Here is a 22,953-nt window from a genome sequence, read left to right as displayed (position 1 = left end):
AACATTATAAGAAACCTCTAGTATTATTGAAACTAAAATCATATAAAATTGATGCAACTAAAATTATCGAAGTATTTTCTGTTCAAAATCATTAAAAGCAAAAAGAATTTTATAAAGAAGTTTTTTTCATAGAAACTTTAATAGCAAAAAGAATTATCATAAAGTAAAATAAATAAGTAATTAGAAACAAAATAAAATAAAATAAGTAAGTATTTTGTTGTAAGTAGAAACAAAATAAAATAAATAAAGCAAAAAAGAAAACAAAAAACTGGGAAAAAAATAAAAAAATGCCACCTACTGGGCCACCATGGCCAGAATACGACTAGAAACCCATCCATGGGCCAGGATTCAGGCCCGCAGAAGGCCCAGCAGGCCCACAGGCATAGCAGTGCAAGATTAGGCCCAGAGGCCTGCAGTTCAGAGGAGTTTAATGGAGATGGCGGGGCAGGGCTTATAAACAGATCCTCCCGCTCCTTGGCTAGCGAGGTGGGAGTAAACATCCCACCGCACCGCGGTTGTGGCAGGCGCGGGACATTGGTCCCGGTTGGTGCCACGAACCGGGACCAATGCACACATTTGGTCCCGGTTCGTGGCAGCAACCGGAACCAATGCCCAACCTTTAGTCCCGGTTGGTGCGACCAATCGGGACCAAAGGCCTTGGTGGTACCAACCGGGACCAAAGAGGGGCATTTGTCCCGGTCCGTGACAAGAACCGGGACTAAAGCTTCATGTATATAAGGCACACTTGTGAAAATTTGGGTTTGCATCTTGCAGTTCGCCCCCGACGACGCGCGCGGAGAGGACGCTGCCAGGCTGCCGGACGCCGTCGCCGTCGCCCCCGCCCCGGAGCCCACGCCGACGCCGTCCGCCGCCCACGCCGCCAACGCCGTCGCCGTCGCCCGTGCCCTACTCCGCGCGCCCGCCCGGATCCTCTGCACGCTGACGCCGTCCGCCGCCCCCACCGTCGCCGTCGCCGCCCCCGCCGTCGCCCTAGCCGGCCGGCCCCGCTGTGAGCCGCCGCCGGCCCGAATCCTTTATTTTTATTTTTTTGTATATGTATTTTTTCCATGTATATATACTAGGAAGTGTTTAATAAAATTAGTTAGATTAGTTGAATTATATGTTTTTCCATGTTTTTTAGATTAGTTGAGTTAGATGTTTTTTTTGTCAATTTATGTATATATATGTGCATATTTAGAAAACAATTGTGTTGAACTAGTTAAATATAATAGAACTAGTTAAACAAGTTTATTTTTAGTAAGTGCTTAGTAGTTGAACTAGTTGATTTAATAAAACTACTTTATTTTACTATAGAAGTAGTTTATTTTAGTAAGGACTACTTTATTTTATTTATAGTAAGTGCTTAATTAGTAGTTGAACTAGTTGATTTAATAAAACTGCTTTATTTTACTATATATGGAAGTAGTTTATTTTTAGTAAGACCTACTTTATTTTATTTATTTATAGTAAGTGCTTAGTAGTTGAACTAGTTGAACTACTTTATTTTAGCAAGAAAATTAATAGAACTAGTTTATTTTTTTAGTTCAAGCAATTAATCCCGCATCCTCGTCGTCGACTCGGCGGAGGAGGCCGGCTTGATCAGAGGGGCCATGTCCGGGACTGGGCTCTGTCGGGCTGGTTTTGGGAGGTGCTACCTTCCGGTGGGCGTAGGTTGGTGAGGAACCAGTCCGTCGTTGACCCGATGCTTGTTTGGTGGCGGTCGCGTGGGCCAGTGACGGTGCTGAGGCTTCCAGACACCGCGGAGGTGGTACGTCACCGTGTCAGCGAGGAGGACCAGCACGTCCATCGCTACATGGTTGTGTTGGAGGGCAGGTTCGACAATACCTGGCAGGTTCTTCAGGGATCTCAGTGGAGCTATGATCATGTGATGGTTCCGTTCCTTTGGGTGTCCACCGCCCGCGCCGATACCCGTCGAGCGCTACTGTTCTAGCTGTACTAGCGATGCTATATGTATGATAGTATTCGAGGTGTATTAGTGATAATATTCGACGATACACGGACGCATGGAGATGATGTAGTTTTGCTTATAATTGAATGCATCCTAATTTAAATACTCCTTTATTTTGTGATTTGATTTTGCTTATTGAATGCTCAAAGTGGAGAACTACTCCGACTTTGAATGCTAAAATTGGAGAGCGCTATGCAAGGCGTATGCATATGATTAGTTGATAGCTTATAGGATTTTTGTTTTCGCAGAAATCTAGGAGCCCCCGGCCCCTCCATCATCCCCGCCTTCGTCCCCGTCATCGCCCCCTCTGACATCGAGGTGAGACTAGCCAAATCCTCTTTTAGAAAGATAATTAAACGATATTTCAGGTTGACTGTAAGTCTATAGAGTCTCCATCATATATGAGAGGACGAAGAATCCCGACTGTTGTCGTGGGGGTAGCTTCTCCTTCGTTCCCGTGTGCTAGACAATTTGGTGTAATGCACTCGAGAACGAAAGGAGGAGCTACCATACCATCACCGACGGTCGCAAATGTCAGAGAGGAATCAGTGAGGGAGAGTTCCACCATATATATATGAGAGGACGAGAATCCCGACTGTTGTCGTGGGGGTCGCTTCTCCTTTGTTCCCGTGTGCTAGACATTTTGGTGTAATGCACTCAGGGACAAATGGAGGAGCGACCATCACCAACGGTCGAATGTATACACCACGTGAGCTGAGAGTTTTCAAGAAAAGACTCGACAAACCGATACTCAACCCGTGATGAATAATAATGATCTAACTTAGGTTTTTTAGTACATATATTTAATTGTAGACGTTTAATATTTGAATTATGAACATAGGAAATGTCGTACTCGGACGACGAAAGTCTCCAGGAGTGCGACTGGTGCCACGACGACTGAGGTCAGTGCGACATGCCTCACCTGGACGAAGATCAGCGCTTCAGTATTAAGCTGGAGGAGACCGTCGATGTTGAAACGGTACGCAACGACGAGAAGTGTTATTTTTTCGTAATTAAGCACGACTTCAACTATTTCAACGTGTACTTTTCATCTTTTACAATCCGGCTAGCTTATCCCATGCCATGCAAGACGCTACGTCTTGGAGAGGATGGGTTTTGAAGAGCATGAAAGTATGGAAACAAAGAAAATTCACCTAAGGACCCATCATGATATAGATTTTGAAGTAAATATGTATAATTTTGAGAGCGTAACCCATTTTGCTTGCAAAAATTCGGAAGCATTTTGCAAGATGTATGGCTTTGATGAGGGTATGCTTGTCACCATGGATCTTGGTGATCCTGACATCGAGCAAGACAATATGGACATTTGGGTCCTTGTTGATACGCCTCCAATTCTACCGCTATGTGAGATTCCCAAACATAGTTATTAGCTAATTTATATTGTTCATTTCAAAATAGTTGACAGCTTATTTTCATTGACAGCTTATTTTGATTGTTCAAACAATGTGCGGAACATGGTAGACAGAACCTACTACACCGATGGCTCTGAGTTAACTTATAAGGAGAAAACTCATCTGGTCGGATTTTGTACTGATCTTGAGAATTACAATATCTATTGTAAAACTCCTCCACATTATGGTCAATACGTGTCTCTAGTGCACGTGTTGAACTACGGTAACTACTATGGAGATAACCTGGTAAGAATTCTTACTATTACGACATCCGTGCATCTTTTGCATACTTCTAAAACTAGTACATCATTACTAACTATGAAGTTATTACTATGTTTTTCAATAGATAATCCCAGAGGATTGTGTGCCTCATTTGATGTATCAGAATGGTAGGCTTGATGTTTTGAACATACAACCAGGTCATCCTACGAATCTCAACTGTCCATACCGGATAACTAAAAGAAGTGGAGACATGCAAATCAAAGAATGGAAAAAATGTATGGACAGTCGCAAGGAGGTTCTTGGAAGCAAAAGGAAGCGAAGCAAAATGTATGGACTTCAAATAAGTTGAAAAAAATGAAATCCCTTTGTAACAGACGAGTTTCCGTATGAAACCCTGATACTTCGAAAGAGATTGTCCGTTTTGTACACGAAGTGCATCTAGTTTTTCCCATAACCCTCTCTACTTTCTTGCACATGCTATGTGGGTGAAATGATGATACTATGCCAACTTTCAACCTTTTCAGAGTTCATTTGAAATGCTTTTCAATTTCAGGCTCTTATAGCTCGAAATAATTAGTAAATGCATGAAAAATAACAAATGAAGTCAGAAAGGGTTGAAAATGGATGATGTGGCTTTGAATGGTGCATTTTGAACACAGAAAAACTATGGACTTCAAATAAGTTTTAAAAAATGAAATCCCTTTGTAACAGACGAGTTTCCGTATGAACCCTTATACTTCGAAAGAGATTGTCCGTTTTATACACGAAGTGCAACCAGTTTTTGCCGTAACCCTCTCTACTTTCTTGCGCATGTTATGTGGGTGAAATGATGAATTATCAAAGAATTTCTGTTCAAAATCATTAAAATAAAAAAGAATTTTCATAAAGAACTTTTTCGTTAAACTTTAATAGCAAAAAGAATTATCATAAAATAAATTAAATAACTAATTAGAAACAAAATAATATAAACTTTAATGAAATATATAAGTAGAAACAAAATAAAATAAAATAGAATGAATTTCAATAACATAAATGAAATTTATGAAACTAAAATTATCAAAGTATTTTCTGTTCAAAACATTATAAGCAACCACTAGTATTATTGAAACTAAAATTATATAAAATTGATGCAACTAAAATTATCAAAGTATTTTCTGTTCAAAATCATTAAAAGCAAAAATAATTTTCATAAAGAACTTTTTTTGTTAGAAACTTTAATAGCAAAAAGAATTATCATAAAATAAAAAAAATAAGTAATTAGAAACAAAATAAAATAAAATAATTAAGTATTTTGTTGTAAGTACAAAAAAAAGCAAAAAAGAAAACAAAAAAATGGGGAAAAATAAAAAAAATTGCCACCTACTGGGCCACCACGGCCTGAATACAACTAGAAACCCATCAATGGGCCAGGATTCAGGCCCGCAAAAGGCCTAGTAGGCCCATCTAGCATAGCAGTAACAATTAGGCCCGTAAGCCTGCAATAGAGAGGAGCTCGAGAGGGGTGCGGCAGTGGGGCTTTTAAACCACTGCGCGCCCCTCTCAACTAGCGAGGTGGGACTAAACTCCCACCACCACGCCGTTGTGCAAGGCCTATGGTCCCGTTTGGTCACACCAACCCAGACTAATGGGGTGCATTGGTACCGGTTCGTGGCACCAACCAGAACCAATGCCCCCCTTTAGTCCCGGTTGGTGCCACCAACCGGGACCAAAGGTCGCCGCTTCCCGCCCTTTGGGCTGTTGAAAAGAGACCTTTGGTCCCAGTTGGTGGTACCAACCGGGACTAGAGGGGGCATTGGTCCCGGTTGGTGCCACGAACCGGTACCAATGCCCTGGGTATATAAGAAAACACTTTGCGTTTTTCACACTCATCTCTGCAGTTGCCCCGCCCCGAAGCCGCCGCCAGGCTGCCCGAGCTCGCCCCGTCGACGCCGTCGCCGCGCTCTACCCCGTCGACGCCGCCGCCCCTGCCCCGACCACGCCGCCGTCGGCCCTCCCCGACCGTGCCACCGTCGCCCCGCCCCGACCACGCCGCCGTCGCACCACCCCGACCACGTCGCCGTCGCCCCTGCCCCGACCACGCCGCGCGCGACCTCGCCCTGCCCCGATCGACCACGCCGCCGTCGCCCCTGCCCCGACCAAGCCGCCGTCGCAGCCCTCTACCCCGACGCCGTGCCTCTGCCCCTGCCCCTGCCCCGACCACGCCACACCTCTCCTTGGTCAGGCCGGCGCCGCCCCCTTCCTCCCTGTTTTTTCCCACATTTATATGATGTTTTTTTCCATATTATATGTATATGTGTGAGTATGTGTATGTGTGTATATATGATTATATGTCCTGTTTTTTTTCAGATTTTTTGTTCATATATATGATGATTTGTTTTTTTTCTTTTTTTATAAAAATGTATATATGTTCTCTGTGTATATATGTTCATATATGCAAAAGTTAGATTTTTAGAAAAGTTTTATCTATATATGTTCTCTGATTTAGTACATTTTAGGTTAGTTTCATTTTTAGAAAAGTTTTATATATTTAGGAAGAAGGAAGAGAAGGAAGAAGGAAGAAGAAGAAGAAAAAGTTTTATATATGCATATCTTTAGAAAAGTTTTATATATATGCAAAAGTTACATTTTTAGAAAAGTTTTATATATTTAGCTAGGAAGAAGGAAGAAGAAGAAAAAGAAGGAGAGGAAAAAGGAAAATACGAAGAGGAAGAAAGTTGAAGAAGAGGAGAGGAAGAAGAGGAGAAATAAATAAGAAGAGAAAAAAAGAAGAAAAAGAAGGGGAGAACAAGAAAGGAATAGAGGAGAAGAAGAAAAAATTCTTCTCCTCCTCTTTTTTCTTCTTCTTTTTTTCTTTGATCTTCTCCTCTATTCCTTTCTTCTTCTCCTCTTTTTATTTCTTCTTCGTTTTCTAATTTTTTATCGGGTATGTCGTTGTCAATATACCCCCTCCCGATAACTTCAACACGAGGGGGGGTCGATATACCCCCTCCCCGATAACATTATTTTCCCATGTATGTATGTCGTCGTTGTGGATATAACCCCCTCCCGATAACTTCAACTCGAGGGGGAGGGGGTCGATATACCCCCTCCCCGATAACATTATTTTCCCATGTATGTATGTCGTCGTTGTCGATATAACCCCCTCTCGATAACTTCAACACGAGAGGGGGGGTCGATATACCCCCTCCCCGGTAACATTATTTTCCCATGTATGTATGTCGTCTTTGTCGATATAACCCCCTCCCGGATAACTTCGACATGAGGGGCGGTCGATATATATACCCCCTCTCGACAGTGATAACTTATACCACGGGAGCACCCCCCCGGCCCTCTCGCTCGACCAAAACTCTCAAGGACACCCAAACCCTAGAAAAAAATGATGTGGGTCTCCTACCCCCTCCCGCCGCGCCCCTACCCGACAAACTCTCTCGAGGCCACCCAAATTTACCAAGTTAAGAGCGTTGTCGTCGAGGCCACCCCAAACCCTTGAAGCGTTGTCGAGGCCACCCAGAACCCTATAAGCGTTGCCGAGGCCACCCCAACCCTAGAGATCAAGCGTCGAGGCCACTAATATGATTCCTTGTTGTGATTAGCTAGCTAGTTCTACGTTTGCCACTAATATATCCACCTGCTGTCATGTTTGTATAATAATTGCCATGTTGTAATATTTGCAGAAACAATGGAGCACGGACGAGACGGGGAAGCAGAACAAGTGTTGGGGGGTCATAATCGTAGCCCGAGCTGATGTCTTGTCATATCTCAACGACAGCGGCGATGGTCTGGAAGGACAGGGTGAAGACGTAGGATACGGTGATCGAACAATGGAGGAGGAGGGACCTGATCATGATGGCTCCGGTGACCCAATGCCGGTGCAAGAAGGACACCGCGATGACGGCTCCGGTGACCGAACGGAGTCCGGATAGGTATATATATTAGTTAAGCATGTGCTGACTATAGCTAATTGAAGCATTAATTGTTTTTGGTATGTACACATATTAATGAACACTCGACTTTCTTCTTTTTTCTAGCCCTCTGGATTGAGCACAACTTCGGTAAAGAGACGATGCCCGAAGAAAAGTTGCGCTCGGATGAAAGGTTTGAGATCATAGAAATCGCGCGCGATGGCATGCCGATTGAACCCATTCGGACAAAGGAAGCATTTGTGCTCAGTGCGGGGTTCTTGTTAGGGACAAGATCCCGATCAGCATCCACCAATGGTTAAAGCCAGCTAAAGTAGACCCTGAGGTGTCTTATGTCGACGATATGCAGAAAGATGATCTTTGGACCGCGCTTAAGGAAAATTTCACCCTCCCGCTAGAGGAGGATCCGGAGAAGCCAGTTAAAGAGCAATTGATAAAGTCTTATGCTCTTAAGAAGATGGCAGAACTATTCAGGAGGTGGAAGAATGAGCTGAAAAAATTTGGCGGCAAAAAAGAGACACCAGAATTCATCGGCCTGTATGAGAAGATCAGAAATCACTGGCCCGCATTTGTGGCCCAGAAGACATCGGAAAAGAGTAAGAAGATGTCAGTGACAAACAAGATGAATGCTGCGAAGAAGAAGCATCACCATCGCACGGGGTCAGGTGGCTACCTCAAAGCCTGGCCGTTGTGGGCCAAGGCTGAGAATGACCTGATTGACAAAGGGGTCGAACTAGAGACATTGAACTGGCCAGACCATTGCCGGACTTGGTTCTTCGGGGTTGGCGGAACCATGGATCCTGTATCAGGGAAGTGCATTTGGACGGACGAGCAACTGAGAATACCCGTCACGAGGCTTCAGGAGTATATCGATGCAGCGCAGCAAGGGACGTTCGTTCCAGACAGAGAGAACGACGAGCTCACAATGGCCCTCGGGAATCCTGAGCACCCTGGACGGATACGAGGCACGCCAAGCTCCGTTCCGTGGAAGGCTGGGTTTCCGGACGCAGGCGGTTACAAATGCCAGGAGAGGAGGAAGAAAGTGGACCATACCTAATTGCAGGCGCTGCACGCAAAGGTACAAGCGATAGAGGAACGAGAAGCAAATCGTAGCAAACGACCTGCCGAAGCTACCCCGCCATCTCAGCGGAGAAGCAGCGTGGCTTCCACCGAGCAGCTTCAGCTGGAGCCTGTCTTCACGGCTCCTGCTAGCTACCCCGTGGATGCTATCACGGAGTCTCAACATTGCCACCTTATGACGCAATGGATGAAATTGAAAGTCAAGGCGGCTGTTGGCTCTGTTTTACCTTCTGAACCTGGCGCAACCTATGACCGCCGGCCGATTCCAGAAGGATATGCTAGGGTGATGGTGGATGAAATAACAGACGGATTTGAGGACCTCGAGCTTGACCACCCTATGGGTGATGGGGAGACTCGGCTGGGTTCTTCTCTGAAGACTCCATGCCTATGGCGGAAGGAGCTCATCAACCTTCCGAACTGGACGCCTCTGCCTCCTCCTCCTCCGGCGAGTCAGGGCACTCCGCCTCCTCCTCCCCCTTCGGCGAGTAAGGGCACTCTGCCTCCTCCTCCACCTCCTCCTCCGGCGAGTGATCAGGGCACTCGGCCTCCTTCTCCGAAGCGTGGCGGCACTCCGCCTGCTTCTCTGCCTGCGCCGGCGCGCCCGAGCAGCCAGCCTCCTCCTTCTCCGCCTCATCAGCAAGGGCGGAAGAGACCCGCCGCCGCTCCGGCTGCTCCGGCGCGTCGTAGTCCTTTGCCTCCGCCTCGTAAGAAAGGAAAGAAGATAGCCGCAGCCACTCCGTCTGCTCCGGCATATAGCAGTACAGCCAGAGGTGGGAGGCAATATAGATTCGGTCCTTCTCTGAAGACTCCAGAGAAGTTACAATACAAGAGGAGCCAGGAGGAAAATGCGAAGATCGTGCGAGCCGAAGTGACGAACTTGTTTGAAGGGGTGAAAGCAAAGAAACATCCACCTCCGGAGGAGAAGGTAGATCCGGTGAAAGCGAAGCGCACTTTGGATGCCCTGAGGAAACCAACCAAGTCTCCGCCGAAAACAAACTATGAGCGCGTTACTGAAAAGGTATATCTCGAAGCGGAGTGGTCAGCAAGTACTATCAGTGATCGAAGGTTAGCAGAACGACGAGCTGGGAAAAAAATTGCCCAGCTCGGCGAACAAGCGAACCAATCGTGCCCCCCGCTCAAGGTGTCTAGCGATATTGACGCTATTGATCCGAGGATGGTGCCCGGTTATACCAATCTTGGAGATTACCTGCACGACGATGTACATTATGATTTCTTGGAGGTGGACGAACACATATACCATTACGAGAAGCCTCTCTTCAAAGATGAAAAATCTCTAACAACGATGATGCGAAGATTGCATGATTGGTACATGAAAACCTGCAGAGAGTCTGGGGGGACAAATACTTTGACGCTGAGAGTTAAAGAGGAGCACGACCTCATTGGAATTGATCTGTTGTCTATTCCATTTGAGGAGTTCTTCCAGTTTTACAATCAAAAGGCCCTCTGTTGGGGATATTACTGCTGGGCGTAAACCGGCCAGGAGAGGCCGGGTTATCCCCATAACAAGTTATTATATTTGAAACCCATGAAGACGAAGACGATGGCGCTTTATGAAGGCCCAGGGCCCGAAGTTGGATTAAGGCCTGTAGACATAAATGGACATTGATATGTAAGCTTGTGTTGTAAGATAGAAATAGTAGAGACCGGGCCGGACACGTTGATGAGCCGGCCTCGGGATCCTTTAAACCGACGGGCGTCAACCCATGTATATAAGGGGACGACCCGACAGCGGTTTAGGGACAAGAAACAACAACTCGAGAGCCAGGCATAGGGAATTCGCTCCCTGGTCATCGAAACCCTAGCAATTCCACAATAACTGGATTAGGCCTTTACCTTCACTGCAAGGGGCCGAACCAGTATAAACTCTCTGCGTCCTTTGTCCGCTTTAACCCCTTTAAGCTAACCCGTCGCGATGGCTCCATGACTAAGTTCTTTCACTATGACATCTGCCATGACAAAACCACGATAGTTGGCGCCCACCGTGGGGCTATCGCACGATGGTTTCGAGTTCTTCGAGGGCAGCTTCGAATGCTCAAGGGATACGATGTGGGTCGGATGACTAAGAGTCGTCGCGGCAAGCTCTACATCGACGACGCGGGCTGGGGCCCCGAGGCCGGCTCAATCGAGTATGGGTACCGGGTCCCCTTCAGCGGCATCCACGTTTTCATTGGCAAGATCGGCGAACTGGGCCCTGAGCCGGACATCTGCACCGACATCGTCGAGACGGCTCAGCGTGTGAGACCCGCCCGGGTTCAGCCTGCCATGAAGCGTGCCTTCATGGGAGTCATCCATGGAGCGGAATCTGAGGATAGATCGGCATCTGGTGGTGAGACCGTCGTTTATTCTGATGATGAGTCATCGACCGGAGAGACCGAGTCATTATACTAGTTGCAAGATGGCCGGATTGGGGGCTGTTTCGATGGCGACAGTATTTCGGACCCCTTTGATCCGCCAAACCGGGTTGCGATCTTCATGGCCGGTACGCAGCCAGCGCTCCACTCTTCGACCGCAGCGGCGACGGTTTCCGGATCAATAGCGGTGACAGCAGCCGGGGCAGGAGGCCCCGTGCGATCACCAGCTCAGATTTAATCTGATTTACTTGACGCTTTGGCAACATTGATGGCGGAAGTTAACCCGGCGAATCAAGATGAGCATAATGCGGAAATTGCAAAGCTGAAAGATCAGATAACTCAGGCCAAGGCCGACCTGGCAGCTGAGGATACTAGGATGTCTGCAGAACAGGCCGCATTGGATGCACAGGCTTATCGGCTTATGTTGGACCAGAGCGCGTCAAACGATGTCATGAGGAGAAGGTACCGGTCTCACCTGCCGCCGGTTTATGAGGCCAGGAACCTCTTTAATACCCTAGGGGCATGGACCAGTAATCTGCCAGTGGTAAACTGGGCGGAGGCACCTGGAACGGGCGCACCGGTTCAGCCACGTCCAACAGATCCGCCTCGTCAGAACAACATTCCGTCACAACACGTCCCAACACCATCGGGTCACTACTCTAACCCGATGGATAACATTGTCGTTGCCGCTTCACGATTGGAAGCTCTCTCAATCGAAGGCAAGTCACCAGTAGCAGTCGAAACACGACGGGCTAGAGAGCTCCTTCAGACGGCCTTGACTCAGCAGCAGGCTTATTCATACAGCCGCGAAAGGATTCATTCTACTCCCCGCCCGAGCCGGAGTTACAGCAGGCATATGGATGAACCGGTCGTGTCAAGCAGTGCGCAAAATCGTAATCCGCCCCGTGGCCATAACCCGGCCGGCGGCGGTGGCGATGCTCAGGATGTGGTGGAGCGTGCTAGGGCACGTCGAGAGGCCGAGTTAGCGGCGCAATACGAAGCCCGCCAACTTACTCCGGTTTGTCCAACAACTTCGGTAGAGCCAGGTGTTACCTCCAGCTCTTTGGGAGTGCGGTGTCTTGTACCGGCTCTACGCATGTAGGGCTGCCCAAGGACTTCAAGGGTCCACGTAAAGTGCCCAATTACATTGCTAATTTATCCCCCGAGTCATGGGTCGAAAGCTATGAGATGGCAATGGAGATGCTGGATGTGGACGATACGGCGTGTGCTAAATACTTCACCATGATGTTGGAGGGGACAGCTCGCAAATGGTTGAAAAATCTGCCAGCTAACTCCATTGGGTCATGGTCCGAGTTAAGGACCCAGTTTATCCAGAATTTCAAGGATATGTGCAAGCAGCCCATGTCAATTATGGACTTAGCTACCTGTGTCCAGGATGAAGGAGAATCAACAACCCATTGGGTGCGCCGGGTTTCGGAAATTCTGCATTCATCAGACCGCATCAACACTGATAAAGCAGTTTTAACGTTGGAGGGCAATTGCCGGTTTACACCTCTGAATTTGAAGTTGGAGCGGTTCAAACGTCACTGCAATGACATGGGAACTGTTATGGCAGCCTTGGTGAAGTCTGCTGACTCTGATAGTACCAAGGACCCTGAATCTGACGATGACAAGACAGGAAAGGGAAAGAAGCGTCAGCACCAAGGGGCAGCACCATAACACGGTGGGTCATGGAAACAGCGGTAAGCGTAAAGCAGATAACAGTTTAGATTTTGTGGCTAATACCAACACGCAGGACAAAGGCCAGCGTCGTAAGGGAAAACCGCCCCAGCGTGGTGGAGGACCAAGTCCCAATCCGGAGCGCCTGTCTTACTTGTTAAATCAGCCTTGCCCGAAGCACGGGTCGCGGGATAAGCCGGCCACGCTCCTCTGGAAGGATTGTTATATTATGCAGGATTTCAAAATTTCAGATTTTTTCGGTATGATCATGGACCGGGTGGCAGTTCAGGCCCCGGATCTCATGGGCCGGGTTACGGTGGAGGCAATTCCGGTTCAGGATTTCACGGTAATCAAGGTGGACATGGCAATCAAGGCAGTCAGGGCAACCAAGGTGGTTATAATCATTAGGGGAGTCAGCAGCAACAGCAGCAGTCGGGTTACCAGAGCAACCCAAAGCAGTTGAATAGTGGGCAGTATCATGTCTTCACCACTAGCCTGTGCAAGCGTGATCAGAAGGTTCATAAAAGGGCAGTGAACTCTGTTGAACCGGCGGTGCCCCGTTACGTGCGCTGGTCTGAACAACCCATTGTGTGGAGTCGGGAGGACCATCCACCTCGGGTTGATAATCCGGGTCATCTAGCATTGGTGGTAGCGCCTCAGGTTGGAGGGTATAAGTTCACCAAGGTACTCATGGATGGAGGGAGTAGTATCAATATCCTTTATTATGAAACCTTCCGTCGCATGGGGTTAACGGATAAGAATCTTAAACCGTCCAACACGGTCTTCCACGGTATGGTGCCTGGTAAATCGGCGTATCTAGTTGGTAAGATAGCTCTGGAGGTTGCTCTTGGAGATGAGCATGATTCAAGATCAGAGACATGGACTTTTGATGTGGTGAAAATCAAGAGCCCATATCATGCCCTGTTTGGACTGCCGGCTTATGCTAAGTTCATGGCAAGGCCATGTTATGTCTATCTGCAGCTCAAGATGCCGGGTCATAAGGGAACCATCACGGTTCATGGAAGCCGTAAGATCTCTTTGGAGTGTGAAGAAGGTGATGCGGCATATGATGAGTCAGTTTGTGCAACAGAGGAGTTGAAATTCTACAAGGACAATGTTGATCCGGCTGATATGAATTCTTTGAAAAAGCCAACTACAGATCATGATCCGGCCTTGAAGTTTAAATCGACTGATGAGACTAAGCTGGTTGATTTTGTTCCTAGCGATTCATCCAAGTTGTTTAGCATCAGCGCTAACTTGGATCCTAAATAGGAAAGCGCGCTCATCGAGTTCATCCGTGAGAATCGGGACATCTTTACGTGGAAGCCTTCTGACATGCCAGGTGTACCGAGGGAACTCGCTGAGCACACACTTAATGTTGATCCCAAGTTTAAACCGGTCAAGCAGTTTCTTCGCCAGTTCAATGAAGAAAGACGCACGGCTATTGGTGAGGAGGTAGCCAGGCTCTTGGCAGCTGGGTCTATCATTGAAGTGTTTCATCCTGAGTGGTTGGCTAATCCAGTGCTGTTACTTAAGAAGAACGACACTTGGCGTATGTGTGTGGACTACACAGATTTAAACAAGGCTTGTCCAGCGGATCATTTTGCTCTCCCTCGTATTGATCAAATCATTGATGCTACGGCGGGTTGCGAGCGATTGAGTTTTCTGGATGCTTATTCGGGTTACCATCAGATCAAAATGGCAGTTAAGGACCAGGAGAAGACAATTTTTATAACTCCCTTTGGAGCCTTCTGCTATGTATCTATGCCTTCTGGGCTCAAGAGTGCCCAGGCGACTTATCAACGCTGTGTGCAGAATTGTCTTCATAATCAGATCGGTCGCAATGTTCATGCTTATGTGGATGATATTGTGGTGAATTCCAGAAAGGAGGAGACATTGATTGGTGATTTGATGGAGACCTTTGATAACCTCCGAGTTTATAAAATGATGCTTAATCCGGCCAAGTGTGTCTTTGGTATACCGGTAGGCAAGCTCTTAAGCTTTCTGGTGTCTAACGGGGGCATTGAAGCTAATCCGGAGAAAATAAGGGTTTTACTTCCTTGGCTAAACCGAAGTGTATCAATGATGTTCAACGCCTGGCAGGCCGGATTGCAACATTGAGCCGGTTTATCAGTCGCCTTGGTGAGAAGGCCATCCCTTTATATTAGATGCTGAAGAAGACGGATGACTTCGTCTGGAGTGACACCGCCAATGAAGCATTTGAGGACTTAAAGCGGCAATTGGCTAATCCGCCGGTCCTTGCTGCTCCTGTTGATAAAGAGCCATTGTTGTTATATGTGGCTGCGAACGCCCAGGCTGTTAGCGTGGCTATTGTGGTGGAGCTCAAGGAGGCCGGAAAGGAGTATCCGGTGCAACGGCCGGTTTATTACATGAGTGAGGTACTCATTGAGTCCAAGCAAAGGTACCCGCATTGGCAGAAGCTGGTGTATGGAGTTTTTGTGGCATGCCGGAAGCTTAAGCAATATTTCCAAGGTCATCCCATCATTGTGGTCAGCTCTGCTCCTTTGGAGGATATAATCCAGAATAGGGAAGCGACTGGCCGGATTGCCAAGTGGGCTATTGAGCTTGGGCCTCACGGGTTAAAGTATATGCCCCAGACGGCGATCAAATCTCAGGCACTTGTGGATTTCATCAATTAGTGACTGGACAAAATTACAGGTGCCAGAAGAAAAGCCGGATCATACTTATTGGACCATTCATTTTGATGGGTCCGGGCAATTGGAGGGCTTGGGGGCTGGAGTCGTATTAACTTCCCCACGAGGTGATAAGTTTTGTTATGTTCTCCGTTCAATGTTCCCTTGCACTAACAACGCAGCTGAATATGAGGCTTTACTCCATGGTCTTCGGATGGCTAAGGAGATGAACCTAAGCCGAGTTAAGTGCTTCGGTGACTCGGACCTGGTGGCTCAGCAAGTGTCTGGTACTTGGGATTCCAAGGACCCACTCATGGAAGCATATCATCGGGAGGTGGATATTGTTGTAGATCACTTCAAAGGTTATCAGGTCGATCACGTGGACCGGCGGAAGAACGAAGCGGCGGACGCTTTAAGTCGCTTGGGTTCCCAACGTAAACGGGTTCCACCCAACGTCTTCCTGGATGTGCTACATAATCCGTCGGTCAAGCTCCCAACAGAAGAGGATTTGGTTGTTCCTTATCCGGAGGCTCAGTTGGTGGTGGCGCTTCATGTTATCCCAGATTGGACGGTCCCATATTTGGCGTATATGAACCGGAGCGAGTTACCTGAGGATGAAACCTTGGCCAGGCAGATAATCCGGCGGTCCAAGTCCATGACTATTGTCAATGGCGAGTTACATCATTGCAGTGTGGCAGGGGCGTTTCAGCGTTGTGTATCTCCTGAAGAAGGCCGTGAAATTTTGCGTGAGATCTACGAAGGAGATTGTGGTCACCACGCCGGTTCAAAGTCCCTGATAGCTAAAGGTTTTCTTCATGGCTTCTATTCGTTGGCGGCTCATGCTGATGCGGAAGACTTGGTGAAAAAGTGCGACGGTTGTCAGAAATTTTCATGCCGAGCCCATGTTCCGGCCCAGGAATTGAGGATGATTCGAATCACTTGGCCATTTGCAACTTGGGCTGGATATGGTTGGGCCCTTTAAGAGATCTAAGGACAAGAAGACCCACCTTTTGGTGGCGGTTGATAAGTTCACTAAGTGGGTGGAGGCAGAGCTAGTCAGTAAGTTCGATGCAGCTACGACGGTTCAATTCATCAAGAAGGTGATTTTCCGGTTTGGCTTTCCACACAGCATTATTATAGATAATGGTACCAATCTGTCCAAAGGTGCTATGAAGGAGTTCTGTCAACGTGAGCACATCCAGCTTCACGTATCATCAATGGCTCACCCTCAGTCTAATGGTCAAGCGGAGAGAGCCAATCAAGAGATCCTGAGAGGCATCAAGCCCCGGCTTATGGTTCCTTTGCAACGGACGCCAGGTTGTTGGGTGGAGGAGTTACCTTCTGTGTTATGGAGCATCAATACCACGCCCAACAGATCCATAGGTTACACGCCTTTTTTCATGGTTTATGGAGCGGAGGCGGTTCTCCCTAGTGACATCCGTCATGACTAGCCTCGTGTGGCGGCATATGTCGAAGCTGACAGTGAGAAGGCACGACAGGAAGCACTTGATCTGTTAGATGAGGAGCGTGACATTGCAGCAGCCCGTTCAGCGATTTATCAGCAAGATCTGCGTCGTTATCACAGCTGCCGGGTTAGAACCAGAACTTTTCAACAAGGCAATTTGGTGCTCCGATTCATCCAGGATCAGACTGATATGCACAAGTTATCCCCGCCTTGGGAAGGACCCTTTGTGGTCAGCAAGAATCTGCATAACGGGTCATACTACCTTATAGATGTTCGAGAGCACAAAGACTCACGTAAATCGAAGGAGGGGACCCACCGGCCGTGGAATATCGCTCATCTTTGGCCTTACTATACTTGACCCACAGGCTCTGCTCATGTACATAGTTATGACAATGTATATATTATGATCAATATAATAAACCGGAGCCTTAGCTAAAGCGGGGTATCTGTTGTTTTTTCTTACATCATGTGTGGTTATATGGGGGCTTCTGTTTATAAAGCGGCGTCCGGTTTACCCCTTGATTCAGCTTATAAAGCTTTATATAATAATCACTTGTGGGCTTGGTCGTACTCGAACCATAGCTACACCTCTTGATTGGCGCAAGGCCACCAGAAAAATCACTTGGGGGCTTGGTCGTGTCCGAACCATAGCTACACCAGAAAACTACTTGGGGCCAAAGAGAGTGTTGCAAAAGAACAAACACAAACATAGGCACCCACTGAGCACAGCTCAAAATATTGCTTGGGGATTCTTTGCTATCGCAATGAACAAAGAATCTACACTTGTAATAGGCTATCAAGCCACGGCTTGGAAGCCTGGTGTATACACCTAAAACCCCCGGTTAGCCTGCCTTTTGAAGTAAGTCACTCCATCCAGGTAAACCTGGTATGACCTGCCGAACTTTGACAAGTCAATCTCATAAGACCCTGCACTTGTCAAAGTTCAAACGACAATTGGTTAAAGATTGAGGACCATCTTAAAAGGCTTTGTAAAATGGTTTAACTCAGCGGCCTGGCAGCCCATGAAAAGCCTCGAATTTGGGGCCTGGCAGCCCGTGAAAAGCCTCGACTACAAGTTTTCATGTGCTTTTATTTGCCAAGTTTCTCTTTTGAGGAGATTTATGATGTTTTTGATAAACCGGCGTTCATTAACCCGGTTCGGCTTTCAACTACAAAGTTGTCGGGTACATGATCACTCATAATCCAGAGTTTATTAACCCGGTCTGGTTTGGACTATAAGTCGCCAGAATTGGATATGGATAAACCGGTGTTTATCACAGCCCGGTACGGTTTTATCATAAACCGGCATAGTATGTAAGGAGTTATCATTACTCAAGATTGGGGTTCTCACCCTCACTACAAAGGTTGGTCCGCCAACATTGTGATTCAATATCACAGGTATCATTTATTTTCATATTTGATTATCTTTCTACAGCATTGGTCATACACCTTGGCTATATATCTGGGTATCATGACCCGTCCGGCGGTCAGGACACTTTCAACTTCTTGTATGCAGGAACAGTCTGAATAAATCGCTATGGATTATGAACATCATATGTCTTACGCATGGCGGATTAACAAGTGTCAGGCAAAAAAAATATGCACGATGGCATAGCAGACAGACCAAGTGTTTTTAACTAAGCCTATTACAAAGGCGTTTCAGTGCCCAAAATAATAACTGTTTTTCAGCAAGTATTGCAGTTCGCAGAAGTCTAAAGCGGCCTCTGGATCATGATTCGTCACCAGGTTGACTTGACGGCTGTGGAACATCTTGCAGCGGTTCATCATCCTCCTCTCTACCCAGTGGCTGGAAGTCAATGGTTGCCCAGTCGATCCTAGTTAGGGCTTGGAATACAGCTTCATCGCTTATAAGGGTGGACGGTTCAATGTCAGGGGCATATGTGTGCTTACGGATTGGCAGGATAAGATTTTGAGCCTTAGGAGTTGGTGCAGCGACCCATATGTTGTTGACGTCATAACTTGCCTGGTAATATGAAAGATCAGCTTCTTCAGCCAATTGACAAGCCAGTGGACGTACTTCCCGGTTTATGGCTCAGAGGTCCTCATTGCCAAATTCTGATCCGTCTTCTTTTAAGCTTGGATAGCCTTTACTCACTTCCACCAGATCAAGATCACGCACCCATGCTTTTGCCCGGGTTAGTGCGGTCAGAGCACCAGCCCTTGCAGCAGATCTCTTTAACTCTTCTACCCAGGCTGGCAGCATTGACAACCTTTTTAAGGTATCTTTGATTAAAGTTGGGGGCGGCTTGTTGTGAGAAGCGGTGCAGAAGATCCGTTGCGTGCCGGTATATAGCTGCTCTACAAGAGTATACGCAGCCTTCAGCTTCTTCTGTAGGTCAGAACCCAGATGACTAATGCGAGTTCCTGCATGATTACAAACATCAGTAAACCGGCAATGTATGGGATGATATGCTGACAACTTAAAGCCAGGATATTTACCAAACACAGCAGCAGTCATGGCATGTATTTGCTGCTTTACACCAGTCAGCTCGTCTACCACCGGTTTAAGAGCTGCTTCTGCGTCTTCGGCTCTTTTTTGCAATGCGGATTTTTCTGTGGCCCAATCCGCCCGCTCCTTGTTGAAACCCTCCTTCAGCTTTTCCATAGCGGCTAAGGCATTGGTCAGCTCATCTTTGGCTTTGGAGGTTTCTGCTTGCTAGGACTTGATGTCTTCTTGTATATCAGCGGTTTGAGTTTCCTTTTTGCTCAGCTCAGCCTATAAGAGACAAACATATCATGAGTTGGCAGTACATATTTGAAGTACCAAGCACATAACAAGTTATGCACCTGATACTTGGGGGCTAATGCATATTTGCTTGTTATCAGAAATTTCTACTAAGTCCCAACCACAATACAAGTATTACTCTTGGCACTTGGGGGCTAATGTATGTTTGCTCAAAGTAAAGTTATGGGTATTCTTCTAAAGTCCCGGTTCATCTTCATAAGTTAAACCGGCCCGTGGGGACTACACCGGCGAAAGTTATAATATTGTAGTTCTAAAGATACCGGTTCATCTTAAAAGGGTAACCCGGCTCTTGGAGGCCAAGCATGCAAAGCTGAGGTATTACAAAGTCCCGGTTTAGATTGATATCATAAACCGTCACTTGGGGGCTATTGGAGTTGATATTTGGCATTGGATATAAGACAGAAATAGTTATGCAGAGTTAAGTAGTAGTTACCTCATATCGTTCTTTCATTAAGTTCACTAAACCGGCTTCATAATCACGGCTGGTATACAGACGGTTTAAGAAGCCAGAATGAATGTCCTGAGCGCTGAGGTGGGCGTAGCTTGATAAATCGGCATTCCACTTGATAAATTAACTGTCACTTGCTACTGTCTGTAAGTACTACTTTCTTCATTAAGTCTCTACATATAGCTCAGCTCTTTCATTGCATGTATTTATAATTATCCTCACTATATTATGCAGATCGAAGATCGTCGAGTGCAGAAAAGCAGAAATGTATGATATTGGGTTCATTAACACAAATATCATAAATGAATTTACGGTTAAAAAGAGCGCTAAAGAAGCCGAGGCCAACTTGCTCAAATCATTGATAATAAATCAAAACAAAGATAAAATACTCTTTCCTTAAAACTTCAAGTGAGTGTTACTGTCTTGGGCATATTCAGTTTCCCTTATTACTCGAGCGAGGTTATAGTAATGTAACTGATGACTTATGCATGCGTGCGCAGCTTCCACTATATTCTCCTGGAGATTAAGCTTTAGCAGGGACTAGTAGTCGTCTTAGACTCGAGACGAAAAGATCCCGAGACCTATGCGGACATGACTAAAATTCTCAACAAGTAAGTTCAATCGATCATTATCGCACCATATCGTTAAATTTTTGTTCATTTCGTGATATCTCAAGTAATAATTATTTTCTTTGTCTTGCAGGGTTTGGAAAAAGTTCACCGCAGAAGCTCCGGGGCTGCCGAAGGAGCTGCGATATACATACCCGAAAGTAAGTACTACTAGCTAGCTAGTTCCGCGCATCTCCCGTTGATTCTAGCTACTTTCATCAATGCCATTTATAATGCTTCATTATCAGTTTGATTACTGTGCTTGTGGCAGGAACAAGGCAATGATTACTGTGGATACTACGTGTGCGAGTTCATCTACAACGCGACTTGCAAAGATAAGCGGGGTTACTCTAAAAGACAATATGAAGTGCGTAAGCAATAATATTCACAATTTCATTTTATTACACCATCATTTCTGCTGAGTTTCATTCATATATATGTATTAACCCCCTTCTTCAAATTAGACGTGGCAGATGCAGAATGAACTCCTACCAGAAGATCGCATTAAAGCAATTCAAGAGGAATTGACGGGATTCTTTCTTGACCACGTCATCAATATAGCCGGAGAATACCATGTGGAACTTGAGTTCAGATGCTAGGGGATTGTAAGAGATCTTACATATTGTATATGTATGTAGCCAGTAGCGTCGGATATATAATACGAAAACTTGTTGTTCGACCAATCTCTCGGAGAAGGAGAGGTCGACCACTTCTCTCGGTATGCATGATGAACTTCTGTACTTAATGGTTTCCTTCATTTGCTTACTAGCTAGCGTGTCGAGGGCCTCTCTATACGTATAGTACGTACCGTCGACCAAGCACGGAGATAAGAAAGGACGCTTCTCTCTATTAATTAATTAGCTACCTAACACAATATATGAAACACCTTAATTAACCATACAAAACCCTCAAATCCTCCCCCCCTTCAGAAAAAAAACAAAAACCCTAGCCCCTGAACAACTGACGCGTGGATGTCTTTTGGTCCCGGTTGGTGCCACCAACCGGGACCAAAGGCCCTCCTGCCTGGGCTAGCAGCACGGGCCACGTGGAGGCCCATCTGTCCCGGTTCGTGTAAGAACCGGGACTAAAGCCCTAGGGCTTTAGGAACGACCCTTTAGTCCCGGTTCAGGAACCGGGACAAATGGGCCTTACGAACCGGGACAATAGGCCCTTTTTCTACTAGTGTCTACATACAACCGTATGTTGTAGTTCATTTGAAATATCTAAAAAGACTTATACTTAGAAACGGAGGGAGTACTAACTACATCCCTAGACTCGGCTAACAAACTCATGCAGTCTATGCCCGACACTTGCTCAACCTCTTCTTAACGGCCAAAGGACTAGGCGAACTCAACATGCACGTAGAGCCCCATGCTCTAGCCTTCGTCGCACTTGCTGCATCACAAGACCACGCTGCCTTGCGCAGCACTGCAGCCTCACGCTGCCATCGGCATCTCGGCATCATCGCTGTATCGCACGATGTCTTCGCATCTCGCCTTCTCCACACGCCTCCGCTTAAGCTTCACCGGACAAGCTACTCCCTAACCTATCCAACATGCATAACAAAAGCAAACTAAATATTCAGATACATGAATCAAGATTAAAGCTAACAGTGTTCACGGTGGGGTGGCCAGATATGAAGTAACAATTCTGTCGTCATCCCATGGGTTCTCTTCCCTGGACATCCCCCTCGGTGATACTCTGGCTGCACGACGATCCGCACCTGCCCTGACAGAACGGATTCAGGATGCACTAGCACCTGTACCGAAGCGTAAAAACATAAAGTAGTTAATCGGAAAAGCCGCACACGCAGTTTTACTACTCAGTTTTCACCCCTCTGCTTTACTACCCTATTTATTCCCCTCTGCGGCTATGCTTACTATATTTTTCTGTTCCACCGGTGAGCCCAACCCTCCCAGCCGGCGTCAGTCATCTACACCGCGTGGGTTCAGACTGCTTTTGGCCTCTGGGAAAAAAAAGGTTTTGGCCAACCACACAAGGATCATAGTTCGTTTGTGCCATATTTAAATGACATTAATTTGCATGCTGTTTTCTAATCTTACATCTTACATTCTTAAGAAGTTGGTCCCAATTCTCTCAACATGCAAAGTGTTCATCTCAACATCCTACTAAGCAACGTGTTTAAATTTCTCTCCCACCAAGCCATGAAAATCTGCCACACAAGCACCTCAACGTCCCACTAAGCAATGTATTAAAGTTTTCTCTCCAACTAAGCCATATAAAATCTGCCACATAAACGAGTTATGCATTTAACTTATAAAATTTAATTATTTTGCAATAGTCTATGCATATAATGCTACCACGTCATATATTCATGTTAGTCATCCTTCACATT

The sequence above is a fragment of the Triticum aestivum genome, chromosome 5D (genome assembly GCF_018294505.1).
Source record: "Triticum aestivum cultivar Chinese Spring chromosome 5D, IWGSC CS RefSeq v2.1, whole genome shotgun sequence".
Classification (NCBI taxonomy): Eukaryota; Viridiplantae; Streptophyta; class Magnoliopsida; order Poales; family Poaceae; genus Triticum; species Triticum aestivum.
Note: the sequence above shows the minus strand (reverse complement) of the source record.